The sequence below is a fragment of the Rhinopithecus bieti genome, unplaced genomic scaffold (genome assembly GCF_001698545.2).
Source record: "Rhinopithecus bieti isolate Rb0 unplaced genomic scaffold, ASM169854v2 scaffold_32518, whole genome shotgun sequence".
Taxonomy (NCBI): Eukaryota; Metazoa; Chordata; class Mammalia; order Primates; family Cercopithecidae; genus Rhinopithecus; species Rhinopithecus bieti.
In genome coordinates, this window is record NW_016814742.1 from 787337 (window position 1) to 813973 (window position 26637).

Consider the following 26637-nt stretch of genomic DNA (forward strand, 5'->3'; position numbering starts at 1 on the left):
AATTTATTTTGATATAATTTCTGTACAAGTTATGTTTATATAAAATTACTGTATAATGCAATGAAAATTTTAAAATAGAGAAAATCCTTGCTGAGTTTTACACAGTACTAGGTCTTCATATAGATATTGTTGACAAGCCCCTTTTACAAAGTAAATTTGCTGTTTTGCTTGAGCCGAGGAAAGCATTTGTAATGTCTGTATGCATATAAATTTGGAAGGTACAAATTGACAAGATTCTTGATGACATGTCAAGAAATATTTGCAAATATTTCTGGTATCAGCACAATTCAGATTCAAATAAGAACTTGTCTGACACAAGACCATTTATATGTAAACTGGTAAATAGGATGGAAGGAAAGGAAAGAGATGAGATGAGCTTTGTCACCCACTGCTAGGTTTCAAAGTGCTAAATCAGTAAATGTCCTGTTCAAAATAATCATGTGTCATATAAGAAACAAATACAGAATATTTTAGCTATCTGTCCAAGCCCAAAGAGGCAAAACTATCATGCAATTAAACATTTATAAATCATTTCGACTATATTATCCAGAATGTTCTTTCTAATGAGGTTCATTGTTGTGAGTTCATTGCGTGTGATCCCAGTGCTCATTTGGGGTATAGGAGTATGATTTACTCCAATTTGATTAAATTTACTCCAACCAATCCTTGGCACTAAAAGAAATCATTTGGCTTTCTACTTTGTTTTTTCATTTAATTAATTGGAATGACACTCGACATTTAACAATAGATATCTTGAGGAAACACAAAGAATGTCTACATTTTTCTGTAATGAAGGACATTGAGTAGTTCCACTCAAACATACATAAATAAAATTTCAAAGAAATAATTTGTACACATTTATTCATAATAAGTCTTTTCATAGACATAATACTTTTATATTATCTTTTAACGAATGACTTTATTTAGTAGATATTGCCCAAAATTAGTTAATAAATTATTTATTAAATGTATGTGTCAAAGCATTGTCATCTGTTTTGGGAATATAGTAAACAATATAGTTGGAATGCTGATCTATGATCTTAAACTGCACAGGAGAAAGAAAGGAAGAATCAATATCAAGAAAATGGCCATACCGCACAAAGTAGTTTATAGAATCAATGTCATTCCCATCAAACTACCATTGACTTTCTTCACAGAATTAGAAATCCATACTTTAAATGTCATGTGTAACCAAGAAAGAGCCCATATAGCCAAGACAATCCTAAGTAAAAAGAACAAAGCTGGAGGCATCATGCTACCTGACTTCAAACTATACTACAGTAACCAAAACAGCACGGTAACTGGTACCACAACAGATATATAGACCAATGGAACAGAACAGAGGCCTCAAAATGACACTACACATCTACAACCATCTGATCTTCGACAAACCTGACAAAACAAACAATGGGGAAAGGATTCCCTATTTAATAAATGATGTTGGGAAAACTGGCTAGCTATATGCAGAAAATTGAAACTGGACCCCTTATCTTACATCTTATACAAAATTAACTCAAGATGGATTAAAGACTTAAACTTAAGACCTAAAACTATTAAAACCTTAGAAGGAAACCTAGGCAATNTCCTAAGTAAAAAGAACAAAGCTGGAGGCATCATGCTACCTGACTTCAAACTATACTACAGTAACCAAAACAGCACGGTAACTGGTACCACAACAGATATATAGACCAATGGAACAGAACAGAGGCCTCAAAAATGACACTACACATCTACAACCATCTGATCTTCGACAAACCTGACAAAAACAAACAATGGGGAAAGGATTCCCTATTTAATAAATGATGTTGGGAAAACTGGCTAGCTATATGCAGAAAATTGAAACTGGACCCCTTATCTTACATATTATACAAAAAGTAACTCAAGATGGATTAAGACTTAAACTTAAGACCTAAAACCATTAAAACCCTAAAAGAAAACCTGGGCAATACCATTCAGGACATAGGCATGGGCAAAGACTTCATGACTAAAACACCAAAAGCAATTGCAACAAAAGCCAAAATTGACAAATGAGATCTAATTAAACTATAGAGCTTCTGCACAGCAAAAGAAACTATCATCAGAGTGAACAGGCAACCTACAGGATGGGAGAAAATTTTTGCAATCTATCCATCTGACAAAGGGCTCATATCTAGAATCTATAAGAAACTTAAAAAAATTTACAAAAAAAATCACAACCCCATCAAAAAGTGGGTGAAGGATATGAACAGCCAATTCTCAAAAGAAGACATTGAGGTGGATAACAAACATGTGAAAAAAAAGCTCATCATCACTGGTCATTAGAGAAATGCAAATCAAAACCACAATGAGATACCATCTCATGCCGGTTAGAATGGTGTTCATTAAAAAGTCAGGAAATAACAGATGCTGGAGAGGATGTGGAAAAACAGAAATGCTTTTACACTGTTGGTGGTAATGTAAACTAGTTGAACCACTGTGGAAGACAATGTGCCAATTCCTCAAGGATCTAGAACCAGAAATACCATTTGACCCAACAATCTCATTACTGGGACTTATTTCATTTCATATTCTTTACCCAAAGGATTATAAATCATTCTGTTATAAAGACCCATGCACATGTATATTTATTGCAGCACTATTCACAATAGCAAAGACTTGGAACCAACCCAAATGCCCATCAATGATAGACTGGATAAAGAAAATGTGGCCCATACACACCACGGAATACTATGCAGCCATAAAAAAGAATGAGTTCATATCCTTTGCAGGGACATGGATGAAGCTGGAAACTATCATTCTCAGCAAACTAACACAGGAACAGAAAACCAAACACTGCACATTCTCACTCATAAGTAGGAGTTGAATAATGAGAACATATTGGCACAGGGAGGGGAACATTACACACTGGGGCCTGTTGGGGGTTTAGGGGTAAGGGATAAGGGGAGGGATAGCATTAGGAGAAATACCTAATGTAGATGACTGGTTGATGGGTGCAGCAAACCACCATGGCACTTGTATACCTATGCAACAAACCTGTAAGTTCTGCATATGTATCACAGAACTTAAATTATAATAAAAAATAAAAATAAATGTAACGTGAAAAAGTCAGAAGAAGAATGAATTTATTAAATGATTTCAGATAGTGATATATGATACGAGAGAAATTAAACTGTGATAGGAAACAAAGTGACCGCAAAAAAGCACTCTTTGGCCAGGCACGGTGGCTCACTCCTGTAATCCCAGCACTTTGGGATGCCAAGTCAGGCAGATCACGAGGTCAGGAGATCGAGACCATCCTGGCTAACATAGTGAAACCCCGTCTCTACCGAAAAAAAAAAAAAGAATGCAATAAATCAGCCGGCATGGTGGCAGGTTAGCACAAAATAGTTAGCTTTTGACTGCTATAGTTAGCTTTTGACTGCAAAAGTAGTCCCAGCTACTCGGGAGGCTGAGGTAGGAGAATGGCGTGAACCCAGGAGGCGGAGCTTGCAGTGAGCCTAGATCGCACCACTGCACTCCTGCGTGGGTGACAGAGCTAGATTCCGTTTCAAAAAATAAATAAATAAATAAATAAAAAGCACTTTTTGAGATTGGATAATCATGTAAGTCTTCTTAGAGAAGTGCTATGTAAGATGATAATTTGATGGAAAAGAACAGTCATTTAGGTGGAAATGTTACTGGGAAGTGTGGGCGTTCCTTGGTTTTTGTCTTCTTGAGGGAAATAATTATGTTAATATACCGATTAGTAAAGCAAAAAAAAAAAAAAAAAAAAAAAAAAACGGTTTATTAAGTACGTAAGAGTTTCCCAGAGAGGAACGCCCACAGCTGGGCTGACACAGCTGAGAACAGCCGCAAAGGCTCTCTGTTGCAGTTTGTATTATATTGGACATTTTAAAAAAAGTTTCCACCTCTGTCTCGAGTCTCTGCCTTTGTTTTTGTCTAGTTTCCTGCTTCTGTCTTAAGTCTCTGCATTTGTTCCGGCGTAGTTCCCACCCAGGTTTGTGGAATTCTCCCTGCCATCTGTTGATGCACATGATTGGGTCTGGTGATCAATATGAACCCTACCTATTGGCAGCATTGTTCATTACTGCCACTCCAGACAGGTAGTATAGTGGTCAAATCTGTACTTATTGCATCTATGTATCTCTTAGAAATTTATCATTTGCCCTTTTCCTCTCTTACCGGCATATAGCTAGCTATGTTCTGAAAGTTTAACCATAAAATGAGTAATTGCTGGACATCTTAAGGGAGATTTCATGGTGTTACTTCCTGTGTAGGTATTTGCCTCCTCCTCTGCTCATATTTAACATGCATGTGTTGGGTGTTCTATGAGGCATGAGATTTTCAAGAGCTTCTTCCTTCAGGAGCTTCCCCTCCTGCTAATGTCTAACTATATACCTACTCTAACATTCCCCCCTCAAGAGATTGAGACTCTTAAAATCTTCAGGTTTAGGGGATCCTTGGGTCTTCTGTAACTGCTTCCTGCTGTTATGGGATGAATAACTCATCAGGGTCTCATTCTCTTGCTCTCTGTTAAGGATGCAATCCCTTCACTACGTTCAGGAACCTTTGCCTCCTGGCATTTAGAGGCAAGGTGTGTGTGTATAGATGATGGGCTGTCCAGGGGTGATTGGTTCATACCTGTAGATTATAGAAGCTTGGTCTGAAATTGTTGTATCCCTGAGGAGACAAATTTAACAAGTAAGTTAAAAAAGCTGGGGTTAAAAAAGAGGGGTGGAAGTGTTGAGGTGGCTGGTCTCAGTAAGAGGAGAAACCATGTGAGTTGGAAAAACAGATTTTACAGAGTTCCAGATGGAATTTGCTGAGAGATTTTCTTTTCAAAGGTTATGAAACTCCTTAGCATGGTTGTAGATTTTCTTTATAGTTCCCTTTATTTGCCTACTATTGTTAACATAAGTATACTAGAATTTATTAATTACAGAGTAGACTCTGCCCTATTGTGTATGGAGGTAATCTAAAGTTAATCTGTTGTCTATGACTTCATTAGCAAGAGAATCTAGTGAGGTGTTGCCATTAGAGATTGTGTTCCTGGTTGTTTGAGGACAGTAAGAAGTAAGTGAGATCTGGAATGGGTTAGACTTAAGATGGTCCATAGGGATCCCTGAGGCTAGTGTTAGGTTTAAAGTAAAACTGTCAACTGGGATGCATTGCAAAGACAAAAATTTGGTAGTGTGGTTATGTCAAACCCAATGGTTGGAAAGGGTATTTCTTCAGGCAATTATTTTGGAGAAATTGACAAGGAAATTATTGCCTCGTTGGGTCCATATGGTAAAGGGATAAGCGAGAGAGAAGAGTGGAAAGATGCATTTTTTTTCTGTTAAAGCCTAATCCCTTTAGGCTTTATTGAAATAAGAATTATTATAAAATTAGGAAAGATTCAATTAGTTTATGGTGAATAATTAGAGAAAAAGCAAGCTGTTATTGGAATTCCTTGTGATGTATAATTTAGGGTTAAAATAAGAAGAATAAGCAGTGCTCCCACAAATAAGATTCTCAATATTGGGACTATCCTACTTTGAGGTAAAAGGAGAGGGAGCATTACGTATCTTTTCATTTGAATAGGAACTTTTAGTCCTCCCGTGGCTCACAAGTGTAGTTGGGTGTTGGGTTCATTCTTGGTTCCTCAGAATCTTCCCAGGATTCTATTTGGGAATAACGGATCCAACTAGAAATTCCAGAAACTTTAATGGCTGTTGAGGTGGAAAGCAAAACAGTAAAAAGGCCTTTCCATATGAGGAATTAGTAGATATCTAGGAGATAAATGTTTTCAGGTTTTAATAAGGACCTGAGTTTGTGGTAGGTACAAGGGTTGGTTGGTAGAAGGGTCTCCAGCCATCAATATTCCTGTGTATATACTTGGTTAGTTCTAGGTATAAAATTCTCTATCTTGGCTTTGGATTCTTAGAACCCCCTTTTGCTAGGAAGTTTAAGGTTTGTATTGCACATTTTGCAAGCTTTGTCGAGGGGGAGCAGAGGAGTGAAGTATCTATATATTGTGGAAGTTATCTCCCCTCAAGAGATGGCTTGGTTAGATTTCTTGGTAGGGCTTATCTAAATAAGTGTGAGCTCTCTTTAAAACCCTGAGGTAGGACTGTCCAGGTTGGCATCATTCATTAAAAGGTTTATAGGCTTTTCTAGGAGAAATAAGGCCATTAGAGGAAAAGATAAATTTGGAGATGAGGTAAATATTAAATAGTCAAACATGTTGAACAGTACATTGTTACTCAAAAGGTGTGTGGGGCATTTAGACATTGCCAGGGACTGGTGGGAGAATTGTAATTGCTCCCATATGTAATATAAAGGAATCTTTTGAGGGAGAAGGCATGTTTTCCCCCCTATCATTCAACAAGATTTGGAGAAAAGTTGCCTGGAGAAAGAGGTTAGCACAAAATAGTTAGCTTTTGACTGCAAAAGAAAATGTATAGTCCTACTTTTTACTTCCAAAATTGCCCTCTTTTACTGACAATGGCCGATCTGGCAGCTATCTGGAGCATGGGGCCCCTTCAGCTCAAGGCCATCGTTGGTTGGGGGCCTCACTGGGCATCTGTTGACTCATGGGGCAGTCCCTCTTCCAGTGACTGAGCTTCTGGCAGAAGGAGCAGCCAGGCCACATGGGACTTTCCCATTTGGCTCATTTGGCTGTGGTCTAGTCTTCGGCATCAATTGCAGTTACTTGAATGAGTATCATTAGGGCAACCTGGAGGTGGCTGGAGGACTTACAAAACAACCGATAGCTGGGCCTACCTCTTGTCCCTGCATTTCTCCTTTTCCTTAGCCCTGTCTTCCTCATCCTGATCTTGGTGACAAAAGACTGAGAAGTCTAATTTGAGGATTCCTTCATAGGATCACTGGGTCCTAAGGCTGACTTTTGTAATTTTCTCCCAATGCCTGGGGTGGTTTGGGTAAAGAGATAATCCTTTAGGACTAGTTGTCCCTCTGGGGATTCCAAGTTTAAGTTGGTATGTTTAATAAAGGTTTCCTGTATTCTTTTGAGAAAGGCTATAGAATTTTCAATTGGACCGTAGTTTATGGTGGCTAACTATAGCTCGGATGGCAGGGTCTGCCTTCTAAGCTTTACCAAGTTTAATGTCTTCCCTCAAGGCCATGAAGGTTTGTAAATAGGGGACCTCTGACTATATGTCCTGATGGCAACAGAAAATTTCCAGCTGAGGGTAGTATTAAAATTTGTACTTCTGTTCTCTGCCCAGATTTCCTCTGGTTTTGTAAAGGAAAATTAGATTTTGCTTTAAAATTTGAGGGTCAAATATATCCCACTTTTTAAGGATGCATCTGAGACTGGGGGAATCTTGGGGTATAGACATCTGGTTACCCAGCTAAAAGAAAAGACAGGAGAATTGTAAGATGAAGGAGTGTCTGCTGTCCATTTCTACAATGATGTATGAAGGTGAGGCATCATACTGGGTGAGGCATCATCCTGGGAAGGAAAGACAGCACTTGCCTTGCCCACAGAGAGCTCCAGATTTAGTTGACCCTTTCATGGGCTTGATTCCTTTGGTCTCTTCTTTCTTTCTTTGCCTCAGAAATGTTTCCCCAGTCAACCTTAGGTTAGGGGCTGGAAGAGAATTTGGCGCAGGAGTAATTTTGCTGCCTTTTATATTCTCAATGACCCTGGCCCTTTAAGAAGCCCAATAGTTGTACTCCCACCACAGCTTGCAGATAAGGGACTTCCACAAAGGGTTCTTTGAGTCTATAATGGCATTTAGATAAAAGGTTTAGATGGCTAGAGGTGTGGGAAAAGGTTTGAAACCTTCCCTTGTTTTGAAGAGATTCCTTAGGGATTCTGTAGAAAAGATGCTTGAAAAGCCATGGTAATTCTCTAGAGCCCTGGCTAAGTGAATTGATCTGCCAGATTAATAGTTCATGGGAACATGCTTCCATCCTGGGGTCATTTGTGTCCAGAGGAAGAGAAGAGGGGTGAAATTCAATGAAAGGCAAGTATACCAGCAGACCTATTGGAAGATAATCATTTTGGGTTCAGAAATAAAAAGATCCCTAGTCATTGTGCAGTCTGAGCTTAAGTCCAGCCACCTTCATAAACCTCCTGTGAGGGAGGGTGACAGCAACTTAGATCTACCCAGTGTGGGCTTTGAAGTCTTCCGATCTCCATTTGTCACCCATCAGCAGGAAGTGAGAAATCATCTGGAGGGAGTAGAGTCAGTCACTGAAGGGAATTGTTCTAGAGATCTATAAGTGAATGAGAGAGCAAGTGAAAACACTCACCTTAAAGTAGCAAGAACAGTGTTGGGAATAGGAGATTTTCCTCTAACCTGTAGCAAATCAGCACAGAAAGAAGCAGAGGTAGTCGACCAGGTAGTCTGGGACCACCATGGCATTTACCCCAAACAAAAGTTCATGGATGAGGCTGTCTGAGTCATGGCTCCACAACATGTTACTGGAACACATGGGAGTCTTCAGTTTTTGTCTTTTTGGAGGAAAGATTTCAGCCAAGGGATCAATTAATAAAGCAAGAAAAAAGGTTTATTAAGAACATAAGAGTACACTCCAAGAGAAGAGTGGGTTGACCCAGATGGAAACAGCCCTGAATATTCTGTATTGCAGTTTTTTACGTCAGACATTTCCTGCCACTGTCTCCAGTCTCTGCCTCTGTCTTTGTCTAGTTTCCTGCTTCTGTCTCAGGAATCCACCTTTGTTTCCACCTGTTTCCCACTCAGGTTTACGGGATTCTCCCTTATTGTGAGTTAACGTGCATCTGTGGGGCCCAGTGATCAATACGAATTGTAACTAATGGCAGCATTGCTCATTGCTGCCACTCCAGTATATAGTGGTCAGATCTATACTTATTGTGCCTACATATCTCTTAGGAATTTCCCCTTTGGCCTTCTTCCCTTCTTATCAGCTCGCTGCATTTTGACAGTTTACTGCAGAAAGAGTGATTACTGGATCTCTTAATAGGCATTTTGAGGTGTTTCTTCCTGCATGGGTATTTTCCCTTTCCTCTGCTCGTATTTAGCATGCATGTTTCAGGTGGTCTCTGAGGTATGAGATTTTCCAGAGCTTTCTCCTTCAGGGGCTCCCTTTACTGCTCATGTCTAACTATCTGCCTATTTAACAAAAAGTATCAGAGATCCCAGGAAGAAAAAAGCAAGTAAAACATCTCCAAAGTGGAACTGGCTTGGAATGTTTAAAGAAGACCACTGGAATTGGTAAGTAATAAGCAAATAGGTAGGTGAAATATGATTTGACAAGAGAAGTAGATAGGGACCAGATTATGTTAATTCTTATAAGTCAATATACAGGATTTGAATTTTAATTGAATTTCAGTAGCTGAGACTTCGACTTCTATGGTGAAATAAGGTCAAATTGGATTGATTTGAAAATAACTATTGATTTGAAAATAACTCTTGAAAATAACTATAAGCTATGGGGGAAAGCGGTAACTGTCTAACCATCGTATTGTGAAAAAATGCAAGAAGATTCTAGAGGGAAGTTAAGACTTAGAATACTTTATAATACAAGGTGGGTTTTCCATTTTACAGCCTCAGACCTGAGGGCAAGACACATTCAGCACATAGAAAGCACCTAAAACTTCAGTTGAAACCTCACCATCTCCCTGGCCTTAGAAAATCAGAAGATAGAGTTTGAAGCAGCCATAGTAATTGAAATCTAAGGAAGCACTTCATTCAGAAAGCAGAGTCAAGAAGAAAGTAAAGAAAGTAACCACAAATTTTGTGAATAAACGAAGCCTAAATATCTGACTGATACCTAAACTACACATGCACAATTCAGAGGCCAAGCATCCCAATGAAATATAAAATAACTGAGCTGGGCCGGGCGCGGTGGCTCAAGCCTGTAATCCCAGCACTTTGGGAGGCCGAGACGGGCGGATCACGAGGTCAGGAGATCGAGACCATCCTGACTAACACGGTGAAACCCCGTCTCTACTAAAAAATACAAAAAATTAGCCGGGCGAGGTGGCGGGCGCCTGTAGTCCCAGCCACTCGGGAGGCTGAGGCAGGAGAATGGCATAAACCCGGGAGGCGGAGCTTGCAGTGAGCTGAGATCCGGCCACTGCACTCCAGCCCCGGCGACAGAGTGAGACTCCGTCTCAAAAAAAAAAAAAAAAAAAAAAAAAAACACTGAGCTGAAACTTCAGCTGATACCCAAGAGGCAGACAACAGTTTAAGTCCAAAAAAGCTTGAAAATATGGAAACAAAAACACAATATTCTTTAGAGGAATAAAAATGAATCCAGAGACTTGGAATAAAATATATAAAAATACCTGGGATACAATTTAAAATTACTTCACAAGTGAAGAACTAGGAAATATGATGTATTCTCAAGAAAAAAGAAACTAAATATAGAGTAACTATAATTTGACCCAAATGTTCAATCAAGCAGAAAAGAACATTAAACATCTATTATAATATACTCATAAAATATGCTAATAATGAATTTATATATGTATATATACATACATATATAGACATGTATGTAATACATATTATATGTATATGTTATAGATATACACATAAATCTCAGCAGAGAAATAAGATCTGTTAAGAAAAGAAACAAAAATTTATAACTCTCAACTTCAATATTTGACATTTAGAATTTGCTAAATTTAACTATCAAATGGAGATAGCAAGGAAAGTTTCAGTAAATTTGAAAATAAAAAGAAATTTTCTGTTCTGAAAAGGAGAGGGGAGGAAAAAATCAACAGAATATTAGAAAAATTTGACACAATATAAAGAGGTCCATTATCTTCTATATGGAAAGAAGAAAGATATTGATCTCACAAAATCTTTAAATAAGAAAATAATCAAAAACTTATCCATGTTTTTTAAAAAAGATGTACATTTTCACACTCAAAATCATTAGTTAATTTCATGCAGAATAAATTAAAAAAACATATGTGGAAACATCATGTTGAAACAGCTGAAAAGTCAAGACAAATGGAAAATCCTGAAAGCTCTGAGGATGAAATGAGAAATCACATAATGGAAGTGTGTTGCACTAATTCAAATGATTGCTAACTTTTCAGTAGAAAGTATGGGAACCAGAAGATAATAGACCAGCATCTTTAAAATATTGAAAGAAAAAATAATCGACGGCCGGGAGTGGTGGTTCATGCCTGTAATCCCAGCACTTTGGGAGGCGGAGGTGGCCGGATCATCTGAAGTTGTGAGTTCAAGACCAACCTGACCAACATGGAGAAACCCTGTCTCTACTGAAAATACAAAATTAGCCAGGCCTGGTGGCACATGCCTGTAATCCCAGCTACTCAGGAAGCTGAGGCAGGAGAATCGCTTGAACCCGGGAGGCGGAGGTTGCATTGAGCTGAGATCACACCATTGTACTCCAGCCTGGGTGACAAGATCAAAACTCTGTCTCAAAAAAACAAAACAAAACAAAACAAAACAAAAAAAGAAAGAAAAAGAAAAAATAATCAACACAAAATTTTATATTTGTCAAAACATCCTTTAAGAATGAATGCGAAACAAATATATTATTTTAGATAAAACGGAGAGAATTTGTCACAGCAGTTCTGCACTAAATGAAATGCTAAAGCAGATTTATTCAGTTTGAAGAAAAATTATACCAGTTGGAAATCAAATCTTTAGGAAAGAATTAAGAGCATTGGGAAATGGCTGTGAGGAAAGGTAAGGGCATTGAAGGGTTTTAAGCAGAATGACACAGTAGGATTAATATTTTTAAAAATCTTATGTCACAAGAATGGACTACATGGGAATAAGAACAATAGTAGGAACGCTAGTCAGGAGTTAGTTCAGAAATTTCAGAATAATCTTGGTGCTACAATTAATGCTGGTTTTTAATGTCAATATCAACTTGGTCTCTGAGTTTGATAGTCCTTAAAATATTTATTTTTACCAGTGCACAGTTACCTGAGTAAATGACAATGTGTCTGTTTGGTGCAGAAATGTATAGATGACAGTTTTATATACTCACTGAGATATTATAGCATTCAGCCTTCAGTGGACCCACCTATTATTCTTTTATGAATTTCTAGGTCTAAAATCTGCCTCCCTTCAAAAAATTGGGTATAGGAATATTGCTTTGTTTCTTTCTTGAGGTAAATGCCATCAAACTCCTGATTCTCCATCCTTGATTGTTTTTTTGATGGTATAAATTTAGTAGTATCCATGGTTGCTCACATCTTTAATTCCTAGGGTGTTCTATTCAGCCTCTACATGTTGTCTCTGTATTGAGTTTCTAAGGTTCTCCTTCAGAAAGTTAATAAGAAAAATAAATATTCATTCATTCCATAAACATTTATCTGGAATCTATTATATGGAAAGATGAGTCAGGGTAGGCTAGAATATTGTAACAAAATAATACACAATAGCAGCTTAAATGACAAAAGTACATTTCTCAATAATGCTAGAAGATATCTTTACAGTGCTCTTCCTCTGAAGTCAGGCTAATGGAATATCCATCATCTCAAACATTGTAAGTCATCATGGTAAGGCAAAAGAGAGAACGAGACGAGACGACCTTGCATTGGTAATTAAACATTGTATCCTGAGAAAAACTGCGTGAATGAGCTCAGGGTAATCTGACAGATGATAAGAATCTACATGGAACAAAGGTAATTCAGTCCAATTTTCCCAGGCAAAATACCAGACATGTGAGAGAACCAAGCAAATAACAGCAAAGCCAGTGTGAGGCTGGGCACAGAGATATGAATCAGAGACCAAAAGGATGAGCCATCTGAGTCCAGCCTAAAATGTTAATTTATATAATCATGAAATAAACAAATTGTATTAAGCCGTTAATTTGAGGACAGTTGGCTTCATAGCAATAACAAAATGATACATGGTTAAACTCAGCTAGAAATGAGCCAGTATATGAATAATACATTGTGCCCAGAAGATGAAGAGCAAGAGAGCTTTGGCAAATACTCTAGTAACTACCACAGAAAGGCAGTGCTTAGCATTTTGTGGCTATAACAAAGTTTAAAACAGAGTTTTTATGCTTCAGATGCTACATACTGTTAGGTGAGACATGATAATGAAAATGAAATACGACACTGCACAGAATATATTAGTGATACATGGAATTATCCAAATTGAACAGGAAGGTGGATGTACTTCTTAGAAAAACTTCCTTTAGCCATTCTTTCAGGTTACTAGTAAAAAAAAATTCTCTGAGTTTTCTTTTATATAAGAATGTCTTGATTTCCCCTTTCATTTCTGAAGGATATTTTTTGCCAGATATAGAATATGCAGTTGACAGTACTTTTCTTGCAGCTCTTGAATAATATTTTATGACTTTTTTCTGAACTCCATGGTTTCACATGAGGAATTTATGGCCATTTTAATGGTATTTTTCTATAGATAAATATTACTTTTCTCTGGCTACTTTCTAGACTTTTGCTTGTCTTTAGTTTTAAAAGCTTGTAAGATTATTTGGAATGGATTTTTTTGGGACTTACTCTCTTTGTAATTCACATAGGTTTTTAAATCTGTGGAACCTCTGCTGTCCTCTTAGTCTTGCTGAAACCAGGAGTGGGGAAAATTACTAGACCCAGGTTGCTATGCCTTCTTCAATCTAATTGCTGCTGGATGAGTCAAGTGGAGGCATAGCTCACTATGGCACACAGCTGATACTACCTTGGTCAGAGAAAGAAAGCACTCCGGCACACAGCTGATACTACTTTGGTCAGAGAATGAAAGCACTCCGGCACACAGCTGATACTACCTTGGTAGAATGAAAGCACTGCGGCACACAGCTGATACTACTTTGGTCAGAGAATGAAAGCACTCCGGCACACAGCTGATACTACCTTGGTCAGAGAATGAAAGCACTCCGGCTTCCATCAGTTAGAGAATGGAAGGTTAACTTCACTTCCTGCTCTGTAGTCCCATGAACCCTGAAACGTGCACTATCCTGGAGGGAAATCAGACTGCCATCTGAGTATTCCAGGCAGGAGATGATAGAAGGTAAGATCCCCACTTAGCTTGTTGATATTACCTGGCAGGAGAACTGGAGCACAATGCCCATGTCTATAAGACGCAAAGAAGGAGAGGATTTGCTAAAAGATCTACTTCTCTTAGGCCTAATAAAATTGTGAGTAAATATGGCTATTTATTTGGGGTTTGGTTGGGGTAGAAAATATAGCGCCAAAGACATTTTGTTGTTCTTATGTTTTAGGTTGTTTTTTTCCTGATCTTTTAGTTAGAGGGATTAGGATTTTCCTGAAGCTGTTTGTGTGGTGTGTGTGTGTGCGTGTGTGTGTGTGTGTGCGCGCATGTGCATGTTTGTTGCTTATTTCAGGTTGTAGGTTTCTACAGCCTTATAAGGATGAGTAGGAAGAGCAAACTCTGAAAAGAACTAATTCTTTGATGGGGGTAGATTTTCTAAAAGTGTCCTGTATGGAAAGGCATTCTAAACATTAATGAAGTTTGCAAGGTTTGAAAGTGCAGAATCAGGGAATGGTAATAGTCTGGAAAATGCTATAGCAAGTACTGCAAAAGCCCAGACATATCCCTTCATTCACTTCTACATAGTGAATGATATTTACTATGACACTAGAGTAATGGAACTACTGGAGATTTAATGCTGAAAGCAATCATCAGCTAATGATGTAGTGGGAACCCTCGCTTTCTCAACCATAGATGAGATAACTTTGATAAAAATTGTATGTTTTCTTCAGTGGTTGTAGAGAGAGATCTCCAAAGGTGCTGAATTTCAGCTACACACAGTGATAACCATTTTGAAAATTCAAAATTTACTAGCTTCCTTTTCTTTAATGTGTTACTACCTCATGCTTCTATATATGTAATATGTTTTGGGTATGCATCCCCTCAAAATCTCATGTTGAATTGTGATTCCCAGTGTTGGAGGTGGAGCCTGGTAGGAGGTGATTGTATCCTGGGGTTGCACACTTCATGAATGGTGTAGCATCATCCCTTTGGTGATGAGTGAGTTCTTAGTTCACTTGAGGTTTAACTGTATAAAAGATTATGGGATCTCCCCCTTCTCTCTTGCTCCTGCTCTCTCCATGTGACACACCGGTTTCCCCTTCACCTTCTGCCATGACTGTAAATCTCCTGAGGCCCTCACTAGAAGCAGATGCCAATACCACACTTCCTGTATAGCCTGCAAGGCACTGAGATGGCTAAACGTATTTTCTTTACATATTACTCAGTCTTAGGTATTTCTTTATGGCAGGGCAGAAACAGTGAACATAACATGCGTTGTGTGAACGCCCAAATAAATTAATTGTGTTTGATTCTTTATTTCAAGATCCACTTTTGAGGGAAACCAAAACAAGACAAATATGAATCTCTAGCCCACTGGAATTAAAGAGGTGTTGTGAGGAATACCCGGATTTAAAAGAGGCTCTAATTTCACACTAGCTTTCTTCATCCTTATGTATGATAATGGGACACTACTATGTTTTGAAGACGTGATTTCAAATTACCTCAATAGATACAGATAAACGTTTGTCAAAATTCAAACCCTTTCATGACTAAAAACCACTCCACAAGCTAGGTCTAAAAAGAATGCACCTAAACATAATAAACACAGGTCAGTAACAAGACACTGCCCATTGTTACCACCTCTGTTGAACATTGTACTGAAAATTCTAGCCAGAGCAATTAAGTAAGCAAAATAAATAAAAGGAAGTCAAATTCTAAAGGGAGAAGTAAAGTTGTCTCTTATCTCTCACATAGATTACATGATTTCATATGTAAAAACCCTAAAGACACCTCACAAACACTGTTAAAACTAATTAAAGAAATTCAATAAAGTTGCACAATACAAAATCAACATATAAAATTAGTTTCATTTCCATGCATTAATATACCCTTCAAACAGCTTTTAATTTAATTTGTAATTTCATCAAAATAAAATAAAATTACGAATCATCTTAATGAAGAAAGGGAAAACTTGTACATTGAAAATTATAAAACATTAATGAAAGAAATTAAATAAACACAGAAAAAATGGAAAAACATATTAGGGTTCATGAATTTGGAGATTTAATATATCTTAAAATTTCCATATAACCCAAAGTGATCTATATATTCAATGCAATTTCCATCAAAATGCCAATTGCATTTTATACATAAGTAGAAAAAAATAAAGCAAAAATTTGTATGAAACTACAAATTACCCTAATACTTAACACAATCAGTAGCACAAAGAACAAAATTAGAGTCATCATACTTTCTCATTTTAAAATATATTACAAAGCTACAGGAATAAAGACATATCTGAGACATAATGTTGAAGTCAGCAGAATTAGAAATGTCATGTAGCAATGACATTAGACAGGATTAGAAATGTCATGTAGCAATATTTTTTACTACCGACTTTATTTTGCATTTTGGAGGATTTGCTAATATGTGCTATAACTCCATAGGCCAGGAAAACTCCCCTTGCAGAACTGTTCACACTAACATTAAATGCAAGAATTTCCATTTCTTCTCTTGGTCCACACAAAGACAATTATGACAATACAAAAATTTTAAATGTAAATAATTATTATCTGCTTTCAAGCATTTCTTTACCCTTGAAACATCTGAAGGAAACTGCAGGAGCTAAAAAGTCAGAACTGGGAATCCGTGGCTTAAAGAATAATGGTCTCTGGCTTGGCACAATGGCTCACGCTTGTAATCCCAGCACTTTGGGTAGCTGAGGCAAGCCTGAGCCCAGGAGTTTGGGACAAGCCTGGGCAACATGGTTAAACACTATCTCCACAAAAGCACAAAAATTAGCTGAATGTGGTGGTGAGCTCTTGTAGTCCCAGCTACTAGGGAGGCTGAGGTGGGAGGATTGCTTGAGCTTGGGAGGTAGAGGCTGCATTGAGCTATGAGCATGCCACTGCACTCCAGCCTGGGCAAGAGAGTAAGAACTTATCTCAAAAATAATAATAATACTCATAATAATACATAAGAATATTCTCTTATAATCAGTTATTTCTGTTGTAACCCTTAGATGACATTGTCTGATATAAAGGTCACTTAGCACGTTTTGTATATTTCTATGCCGACTTAACTTGAGCAACTCAGATTGACACTCTGTACATTAAAACATCCCTAGGGTCTCTTTCTTCTCAAATACACAAGCAATAATTGGTTAAAATGACCTAAGATGTAAGTAATGGTCCAGTGATATAAAACCTACATTAATATATATTTATTGTTTGAACCAGAATATAAATCTTATATGGCTCAAGTTAGTCCTTAAATTTACTTTTTTATAGTGTGATGAATAAAACTGAAAGAGTGGGTTGAAATAGGCTTTTCCATGCCAGGATCCTATGCTAATGAGCACATTACCTCATCATTATGAGCCTCAGTTTCTTCATTTTTAAAATGAGAATAATAAACTTTCCCTACCTGTCTCAGAGGAGTGTTGCAAAGAGGAAATGAGTAGTGTATTTCAGCATATTTTCTAGAATATAAAGATTTTCTACAGAGCTCATTCTTATTATCATCAATATTAAAAGTACTATTAAGATGACTTCCTCAAAGTCCAGTTAGAATATTTAAGCCATCCTTCAGACTCATTATTTTCTATCTGAAGTAGACCTAATGTTACTCACACACTTCAGAAAACAAGTTGTGAAAATATTAGGTTGACTGCTCTAACATACAAATCTAGAAAATGGAAATGGTATATTTATCAACTATGATACCATAACATGGAATTCACTGAAGCTACACGTACATATCCAGGATATGGATAGCATCGTCATAGGTGCATTACCTCATATAATGACCAATGAGAAAATTTTATGGTGGATTTTCAGGAAGTCTAGGGAAACACTTCTTGTGTCTCAAGTTTTTGAAGATTTCTTAGAAGGAGCAAAGATTTTGGAATCAGGCTATCACAGGTTTAAAGCCATTCTCTGAGAGTTACAATCTCTGTGACCTTCAGTAATTTTCAAATTCCCTACATTTTATTATTTATAATTTGTAAAAGTGAGATGATACAGACATGGCTGACTGGTTAGGATGTGTGAGAGATAAAATGCTAACGTTTTGTCAACGTTTATGGCATGTAGTAACCAACGTGCTGTTGAACTAAGTGTCATAGATACCGCCTAATGATAATTATTCAAACTTTTATAAATCTCTCTGTAGTCATATGGAACATTTCATTTTTATAAGCTGAATCACATATAAATATGTAAAGAAATGAAACTTACCTAATAAACTGATACAGCAAGCAAATACTACCTTTTAAGTTTTAATATATAAAGTCTAAGTTAAAACTTTATATCTGTGTAATATGCTCATTTTTCAAATAAGAAAATTGAAAGTCAAAGTTTAAGACGTCTTCCCAGTGACCCCTCTGAGTGTACAAATATTCTCTGTATAGGAACACACACACACACACATGTAATATATATCACTGCTGTATTGGTTCTCTAGAGGGCCAGATCTAACAGGATAGATGCATATATCAAGGGGAGTTTATTAAGGAGTATTGACTCACATAAGCGGAAAGTTAAGGTCCCACAACAGACCATCTGCAAGCTGAGGAGCAAGGAAGCCAATCCGAGTCCCAAAGCTGAAGAACTTGGAGTCCAATGTTCAAAGGCAGGAAGCATCCTGCATGGGAGAAAGATGTAGGCTGGGAGGCTAAGCCAGTCTAGTCTTTTCACTTTCTTCTGTCTGTGTTTAATCTGGCTGTGCTGGCAGCTGATTAGATTGTGCCCATTCAGGTTGAGGGTGGGTCTACCTTTCTTAGACCACTGAATCTAATGTTAATCTCCTTTGACAACGCCCTCAAAAACACACCGAGAAACAGTACTTTGCGTACTTCAATCCAATCAAGTTGATACTCAATATTAACCATCACAATTAGTTAATGGTATTTTGGAGATATCTCCAAGAATTTTAATTAGCTGTTCCTAATCAGGTATCTCCTTTTCCTTACAGCAACCAGGCTTCCTAGTGGTACAAAAAGCAGAGGATCAAAAATATTTAGGATTTAAAAAGACAACTCTGTTGTTTACAATAAGCCTATGCCTTCAGCAGAAGGAATTACCAATAGGCAAGTCTGGATTCCTGTCATCCTCTTGGTTGGTAGTGAAAGTTTAGGTCCAGTGAAACCTGTGAAGTTACTAAGAATCTGATAGAGAAAGTAAACTTATGAACTTGGATAATGGAAAACCTTATGCAGCTGTCTTTATATATTTATGTGTTCCCTCCATATATATATAATTTTTATTTATTTATTTATTTATTTTTTTTATTATACCTTTAGTTTCTAGGGGTACATGGCATAACGTGGCAGGGTTTGTTACATATGTATACTTTTATGGCCATGTTGGTGTGCTTGCAACCCATCAACTCGGGTTCCAGCACCCATTCCCATTCATCAATTTCATATTCATGGTATAACTCCCCACCTGCCCAATCCCCTTCCCTCCTCCCCCCTCCCCCATGGATAGGCCCCCAAGTGTGTGGAGTTCCCCCTTCCCGGAGGTTCCAAGTGAATTCTCATTGTTTCAGTTTCCCCCAACCCCATGAGTGAGGGGAACATTGCCGGTGTTTGGTTTTCTGTTTCTTTGTGATAAGGTTTTGCTAAACGGAATTGGATTGGTTTTTTCCCAAGGCTGGGGCATCCACTGTTCCCTACCCAAAAGACGGCAAAAAAACTCATCGGGTTTTTTTATGGCTGGGGGCTTAGTTTCCCCATGGTCGTATATGTGCCAACCATTTTTTCTTAATCCCCAGGGGTCTTGTCAAGGGATGGACATTGGGGTTGATTTCCAAGTCTTTTCGCTATTGTGGAATTAGTGCCGCATTAAAACATACGGGTGTGGCATGGGCGTGGAATAATTTATAATCCTTTGGGTATTTACCCAGGAAGTTGGGATGGCTGGGATCCGTATAGGGTACATTTAGTTCTAAGATCCTTGAGGGGAAATTGGCCCAATAACTGGTTTTTTCCATAATGGTTTTGACTAGTTTTACCCCCATCCCACCAACCAGTGTAAAAGTTGTTCCCTATTTTCTTCCCCACATCCTCTTCCCCCAACAAACTGGTTGGTTCCGAACTTTTAAAATTGATTGGACATTCTAACTGGTTTGTGAGATGGTAATTCTTTCATTGGGTTTTGGATTTTGCATTTTCTCTGGGATGGGCGGGAGGTGATGATGAGCATTTTTTCAATGTGTCTGTTGGGCTGGTAATTGGAATGTCTTCTTTTTGGAAAATGGTCTTTGTTTGTTTCATATTTCCTTTTGCCCACTTTTGATGGGGGGTTGTTGTTTTTTTTTCTTGTATATTTGTTTGAGTTTCTTGGTAAAGATTCTGGGGCTTATTTACCCCTTATGTCAGATGGTAAGGGTGCAAAATTTTTCTTGCCCCATTCCTGTAGGTGGCCCTTTCACTCTTGATGGGTTAGTTTTCTTTTGCCTTGTGCAGGGGAAGCTCTTTTAGTTTTAAATTAGATTCCCTTTTGTTCAAATTTTTTTTTTTGCTTTTGCTTGCCATTTGCTTTTGGTGGTTTTAAGACATGAGTCCTTTTGGGCCCATGGCCTATGGTCGCTGAAGGTTTACTACCTAGATTGTCTTCTTAGGGTTTTTTATGGGTATGTTAGGTTCCTTAAACATTTTTAGTCTCTTTAATCCGCAGTTCTGGAATTTAAATCTTCGGTAATAAGGGGGTAAGGAAAAAGGATCCAAGTTTCAGCTTTTTTTACTACGGGGGCTAGCCCAATTTTTTTGGCCAGCACCAATTTATTTTAAAAATAGGGGAAAAATTCCCTTTCCCATTCTTGTTTCTTTCTCAGGGTTGTCCAAAAAGAATTCGGGATGGGCTTTTGTAGATGTGTGGTATTACTTTCTGGGAGACTTCTGTTCTGTTTTCCCATGAATCTATTCTTCTGTTTTTGGTACCCAGTAACCCATGGCTGTTTTGGGTTTACTGTAGTCTTGTGAGTTTATAGTTTGGAAGGGTCAGGTAGCGTTGGACGCCTTTCCAGGCTTTGTTCCCTTTGGGCTTTAGGAATGGGTCCCCTTGGGCCAATGCAGGGCCTTTTTTTTGGTTTCCCCGATATTGCACTTTAAAAAGCCGTTTTTTTTCCCAAATTCTGTGAAAGTAAAGACCTCGTTTGGGTAAGGCCCTTTGTTGGGGGAATGGCCCATTGAAATTCCTATAAATAAACCGTTGGGGGCAGTTTGGCCATTTTCGATTTGATATTGATTCTTCCTATCCATTGAGGCATGGTTATGTTCTTCCCCATTTGTTTGGTGGTCCTTCTTTTTGATTTCACTTGAGCAGTGGTTTGGGTAGTTTCTCCTTGAAGAGGTTTCCTTGGAACATCCCTTGTAAGTTTTGGATTTCCTATGGTATTTTCTATTCTTCTTGAGCAGTGATGGAAGCCATTCACGATTGGGCTTCTTCTGCGCTCTCGTTAAACTGGGAAAGATGCTTGTTTATTTTTGCCACATAATTTTGGTATTTCCTGAGGAACTTTGCTTTTGAAGTTGGGGCTTAGCATGGCTTAGAGGGGAGATTTTTGGCTGGACGATGGGGTTTTTCTACAGTGTTCATCTTGCGAAAACCAGGGCAATTTGAACTTTTTCTTTTTCCCTAACCTTGAATACCCTCGATTTCTCTTTCTCTTTGCCTTGGAATTTTGGCCCCCCTAGCGCCAGGGGAACTTTTCAAAGGGACCTATGTTGGGAATTTCTTTTTAGGGGAAGTGGGTGAGAGAGGGGGTCATCCCCTGGTTTCTTGTTGGGCCAGGTTTTCACAAGGGAATTTTTTCCAGTTTTCTGCCCTTTCCCAGTATGGGTAATTTTAGCTGTTTGGGGCTTTTGTTTCCACGTTAAAATAGCCTTCTTATTATTTTGGAGGGTAACCGTTCCATCCCCAATACGAATTTACTGAGCGTTTTTAGCATTGGGAAGGGGGCTTTTGGGAATTTTGTTCCAAAAGCCTTTCTTGCATCTATTGAGTTAAATTTTCATTGTGGTTCCTTTTGTTCTTTTGGGTTCTGATTTATTATTTGGCCTGGATTACGGGTTATTGGGAATTTGCCCGGAATTGTTGGAACAACCCCAAAGCCTTTGCATTTTTTTCCCAGGGATTTGAAGGGGGGCCCCCCTTGATCCATTTGGTGGATAGCTTTTTGATGTGCTTGGCTGGATTCCGGGTTGCCCAGTATTTTTTATTGGAGAATTTTGCATCAAATGGTTTCCCATTCAGGGATATTTGAGTCTAAAAAATTCTCCTTTTTTTTTTGGTTTGTGTCTCTTGGCAGGCTTTGGTGAATCAGTGATGTGGTTGGGCCTTCATTTTAAAAAAATGGAGTTAGGAGGGGTTCCCTTCTTTTTCGTTGTGATTGGAATAGTTTCCAGACGGGGAATCGGTTACCCAGCTTTCCCTCCGTGTTACCTCTGGGTAGAGGAATTTTCAGCTGGTTGGGGGAATCCCATTCTGGTCCCTGGGGGGGGACTTTTTTTCTCCGGGTTTGGGTAGGGCTGGGTATTTATTGGTTGGCCTTTCATTTAGCGGAAGCCTTGCTATTGCGTCTTATTTTTCGGGGATTCAAACTTCTTCCTCTGTTTTAGGGTTTCCTTGGGAGAGTGTAACGTTGGGTTTCCAAGCGAGAATTATTCCCATTTCTTCTGATTTTCTAGCAGTGAATTTTGCCCCATAAGGGAGGGTTCTATTAGTGTTCCTTGAATGGGTTTCGGTTTGTTTCTTTTGTGTTCCGGTTGGTGATATTTCCCCTTAATTTTCATTTTTTTTTGCGGGTACTGTTTTGGATTCCTTCTCTCTTCTTCTTTATTAGTCTTGCTCTAGCCGGGCGGCCTGTCAATTTTGTGTCGATCTTTTTCCAAAACCAACTGGCATGTATTCATTTGATTTTTGTGGAGGGTTTTTTGTTAATCTCTATCTCCTTTTATTTCTGCCTTCTTGATCTTGAAGTTAATTTTTCTTGCTTCTGCCTTAGGCTCTTTGAATGTGTTTGTCTTTGGCCTCCCTTTTCTAGCTTTTCCCCTTGTTAAATTGGTGGTGTTAAGCAGTGTCAATTTTGGATCTTTTCCTGCTTTCCCTTCTGTGTGGGGCATTTTTAGGTGCTATAGAATATTCCCTTACCCCACCCCCCCAACCTGCTTTTTTAAATGTCCCTTGTTCCCCAGAGGGATTTCTGTTTTGTTTGTATTCGGTTGCTGTTCTCACTTGCGGGGTTTCAAAGGGGGGGGAAAAACAATTCCTTTATTCTGCTTTTCAATTTCCGTTATGTAATCCTAGTAGTTTCTTCAGGGGGGGGCAGGGTTGGTTTCAGGGGGTTTCCCATGGTAGGGTTGGGAGCAGGGGGTTTTGATTGGAAGTTTCTTAGTCCTGAGTTTCTTGTTTTGAAATATTGCCACTGTGGTTCTGAGAAGAGCGGTTTTGTTATAAATTTTCTGTTTGTTTTTAACCCATTTTGCTTGAGGAGTGCTTTATCTTTCCCAATTATTGTGGGTTCCAATCTTGGAATCAAGTGTGATGGTGGTGCTTGAGAAGAACTGTATAATTCTGTTGGATTTAGGGGTGGCAAGTCTAATTGGTCTTATTAGGGTCCGCTGGTGCGAGAGATGGAGTTCAATTTCCCTGTATTTCCTTGTTAAGTTCCATTCTCGTGATCGTTTTAAGTTGGGGACAGTGGGAGTTGGGTGAAAGTTCTCCCATTATTTATTTATGGGAGGTTTCTAAGTCCTTTGTACGGGTCTCTAAGGCTTGGCTTATGTAAAAAATTCTGGGTGCTCCTTTATGTTTGGGGGCATTATATATTTAGGGAGGAGGTTAGCTCTTCCTGTGGAATTTGGATCCCCTTTCACCCCATTAGTTGTTATGGGCTTTCTTTGTCTTTTTTGATCTTTGATGGTTTAAAAGGTCTGTTTTTTATCAAAGGAAGGCTAGGGGATTGCAACCCCTGCTTTTTTTGTTTCCATTTGGCTTTGGGTAGATCTTCCTCCATTTCCCCTTTTATTTTGGGAGGGCCTATGTTTATGTCCTTTTTTGGCATGTGGAGGGATTTGGGTTTCTCCCTGAATACCAGGGGGGCAGGGATGATGGGTCTTGATTCCTTAATTCCAGTTTTGGCCAGTTTCTGTGTTCTTTTTATTTGTGAGCATTTTAGGTTTCCGTTTAACAATTTAAGAGTTAATTATTTTGTTTATGTGTGAAGACTCTCATCCCGTTGTCATTATGGATAATTAAAAACTGGTTTATTTTTTTGGCCTTCGTTGAGGGTTGATTTTTTGCAGTTTTTTCTTCCTAGCCTCGGATTGTTCGTTACATTTGGCATGGTTTTTGCAATGGGCGTTTAACCGTTTGGTTCCTTCAAGTTTAGGGCTTCCCTTTCATGTCGGTATTCTTGGTAAGGGCGGGGCCCCCCGGTGGGTGACATAAACTCAAAGGATTGGCTTATTCTGTAAAGGATTTTATTTCTTTCTCAACGGAAGGGCGGATGCCATTTTCTGGGTTAAAATTCTAGAAAGTTGATATGGCCCCCCCACTCTCCTTCTGGTCTGTAGAAGGGTTTCGCTGAGGATGCGAGTCGATGGTGGCCCTGTGGGTAACCCCACCTTTCTTCCTTCTGGGCCTGCCCCTAAAGATTTCTCCTTCATTTTCAAATTTTTGGTGGAATTTCTGGCAATTACTTGTGGTCCCTTGAGTTCTCTTCTGAGGGGAAGTATCTTTGTTGGCCGTTTTCTCTTGTATTTTCCTGAATTTGAATGGTTGGGGCCCGGCCCTACCTAGGGGTTGGGGGAAGTTTCTCCCTGGATTCGATATTCCTGGAAGAGTGTTTTTTCAACTTGGTTCCATTTTCCCCTCATTTTCAGGCACCCCAATCAGACACTAGCATTTGGTCTTTTTGTACATAATCCCATACTCTTGCACGCTTGTGTTCATTTCTTTTTCTTCTTTTTCTTTTGGTTTGTCTCTTCTCACTTCATTTCCATTCATTGATCATCAATCGCTGATACTCTTTCTTTCCGGTTTGATCGAGTTCGGTTACTGGAGCTTGTGCATTTGTCACGTAGTTCTCGTGTCCATGGTTTTCCATCTCTGTCATTTCATTTTATCGACCCTCTCTGCATTAATTAGTCCTAGCTGTCAATTCTTCCACTCTTTTTTCAAGCGATTTTAGTTTCTTTGCGTCTTGGGTACGTAATTCCTCCTTTAGCTCGAGAAGTTTCGATGGGACTGAAGCCTTTTTCTCTCATCTCATCAAAGGTCATTCTCCTGACAGGCTTTCAATCCGTTTGCTGGTGATGAGGCCATGCGCCTCCTTGCAGGGGGACAGATGCGCTCTTATTTTTTTGAATTTCCAGCTTTTCTGCCCTGCTTTTTCCCCATCTTTGTGGTGTTTATTCTGTCTCTGGTCTTGACTGGATGGTGGACGGTACTGAGTGGGGTTTTGGTATAGGGTCCTTCCTGTTTGATAGTTTGTCCTTCTGGACAGTCAGGACCCTCAGCTATAGGTCTGCTTGGGATGCTTTTGACGGTCCCTCCAGGGACCCCTGTTGGCGCTGGGGTATCAAAGCAGCAGAGGTTGCAATAGGATTAGAAAATTGCTGAACAGCGAGTGTATTGGTACTGATCTTTCCTTTTGGAAGCATCTGTGCCTCTCAGGGTACTGCCACCACTGGTAGGTTGTGGCGGTGTCAGAGCTGGCCCATTAGGTGTGGGATGGTCTCCGCAGTGTAGGCTACTCAGGCGGTCAGGGACCCACCTGAGAGGGCAGCAGTCTGGTGCCGATAATCTCAGAATCTCAACCTCTGTGATTGGGATGATCCACGGCTCTCCCAAAGCTGTCAGGGGACAGAGTCGTATCGCGGTAGCTGCCACAGATTCCCGCTGCTTCCCTGTTGGTCTTGCGGCTGTGCGCTGTCCCCAGAGGTTGGGTCAGTGTAAGAGAACAAGGAAGGCTTCTTGAGCTGCGCTTGTGAAGCGTCCACCCAGTTCGAAGCCTTCCAGCGCTTATGTTTTACCTACTTACCTCAAGCAATGTTCGGGACCGCCACCTCCCCAGCTCGCTGATCTGCCTTCGCGGCATAGATCGCCGCAGACCTTGCTGTGTATAGCAATGAGAGAGGGCTCTACGTGGGCAGTGAGGACTCCTCGTCACCGGCCAGGTGTGGGGGGGATTATATTCTTCCTGCGGAACTGTGACCATGTTTGCTTAAAGCGCTAGTCATATGGGGTGGGAGTTTACCAATTTTCCAAGGTGTTGGTGACTGTCTCAGTTCCCCTGGTAGGAAAAAGGGATTCCCTTCCCCCTTAGCAGCTTCTCAGGGTTGAGGCGATGCCTCGCCCTGCTTTCAGCTATGCTGGTCAGGGCTGCAAACAGCTCCTGACCAGCACCCAATTGTCCGGCACTCCACTAGTAGCATGGAACCCCGAGTATACCATCAGTTGAAACATGACAGAAATCACCGTCATTCTGTGTCGCTCAGCGCTGGGAGTTTGAGAGACTAGGAGCTGTTCCTATATCGGCCATCTTCATATATATAATTTTTATAAGTTACAAAGAGTTTGGTCTAACCACATGCCTAAAAGAAAGTTATAAATAAACAGGTTCAACACCCAGCAAGGAGAAACTTTGTGTAATATAATAATTTTTTATGTTTTTCACTGAAGTACTCCAATTGGCACAGGACAAT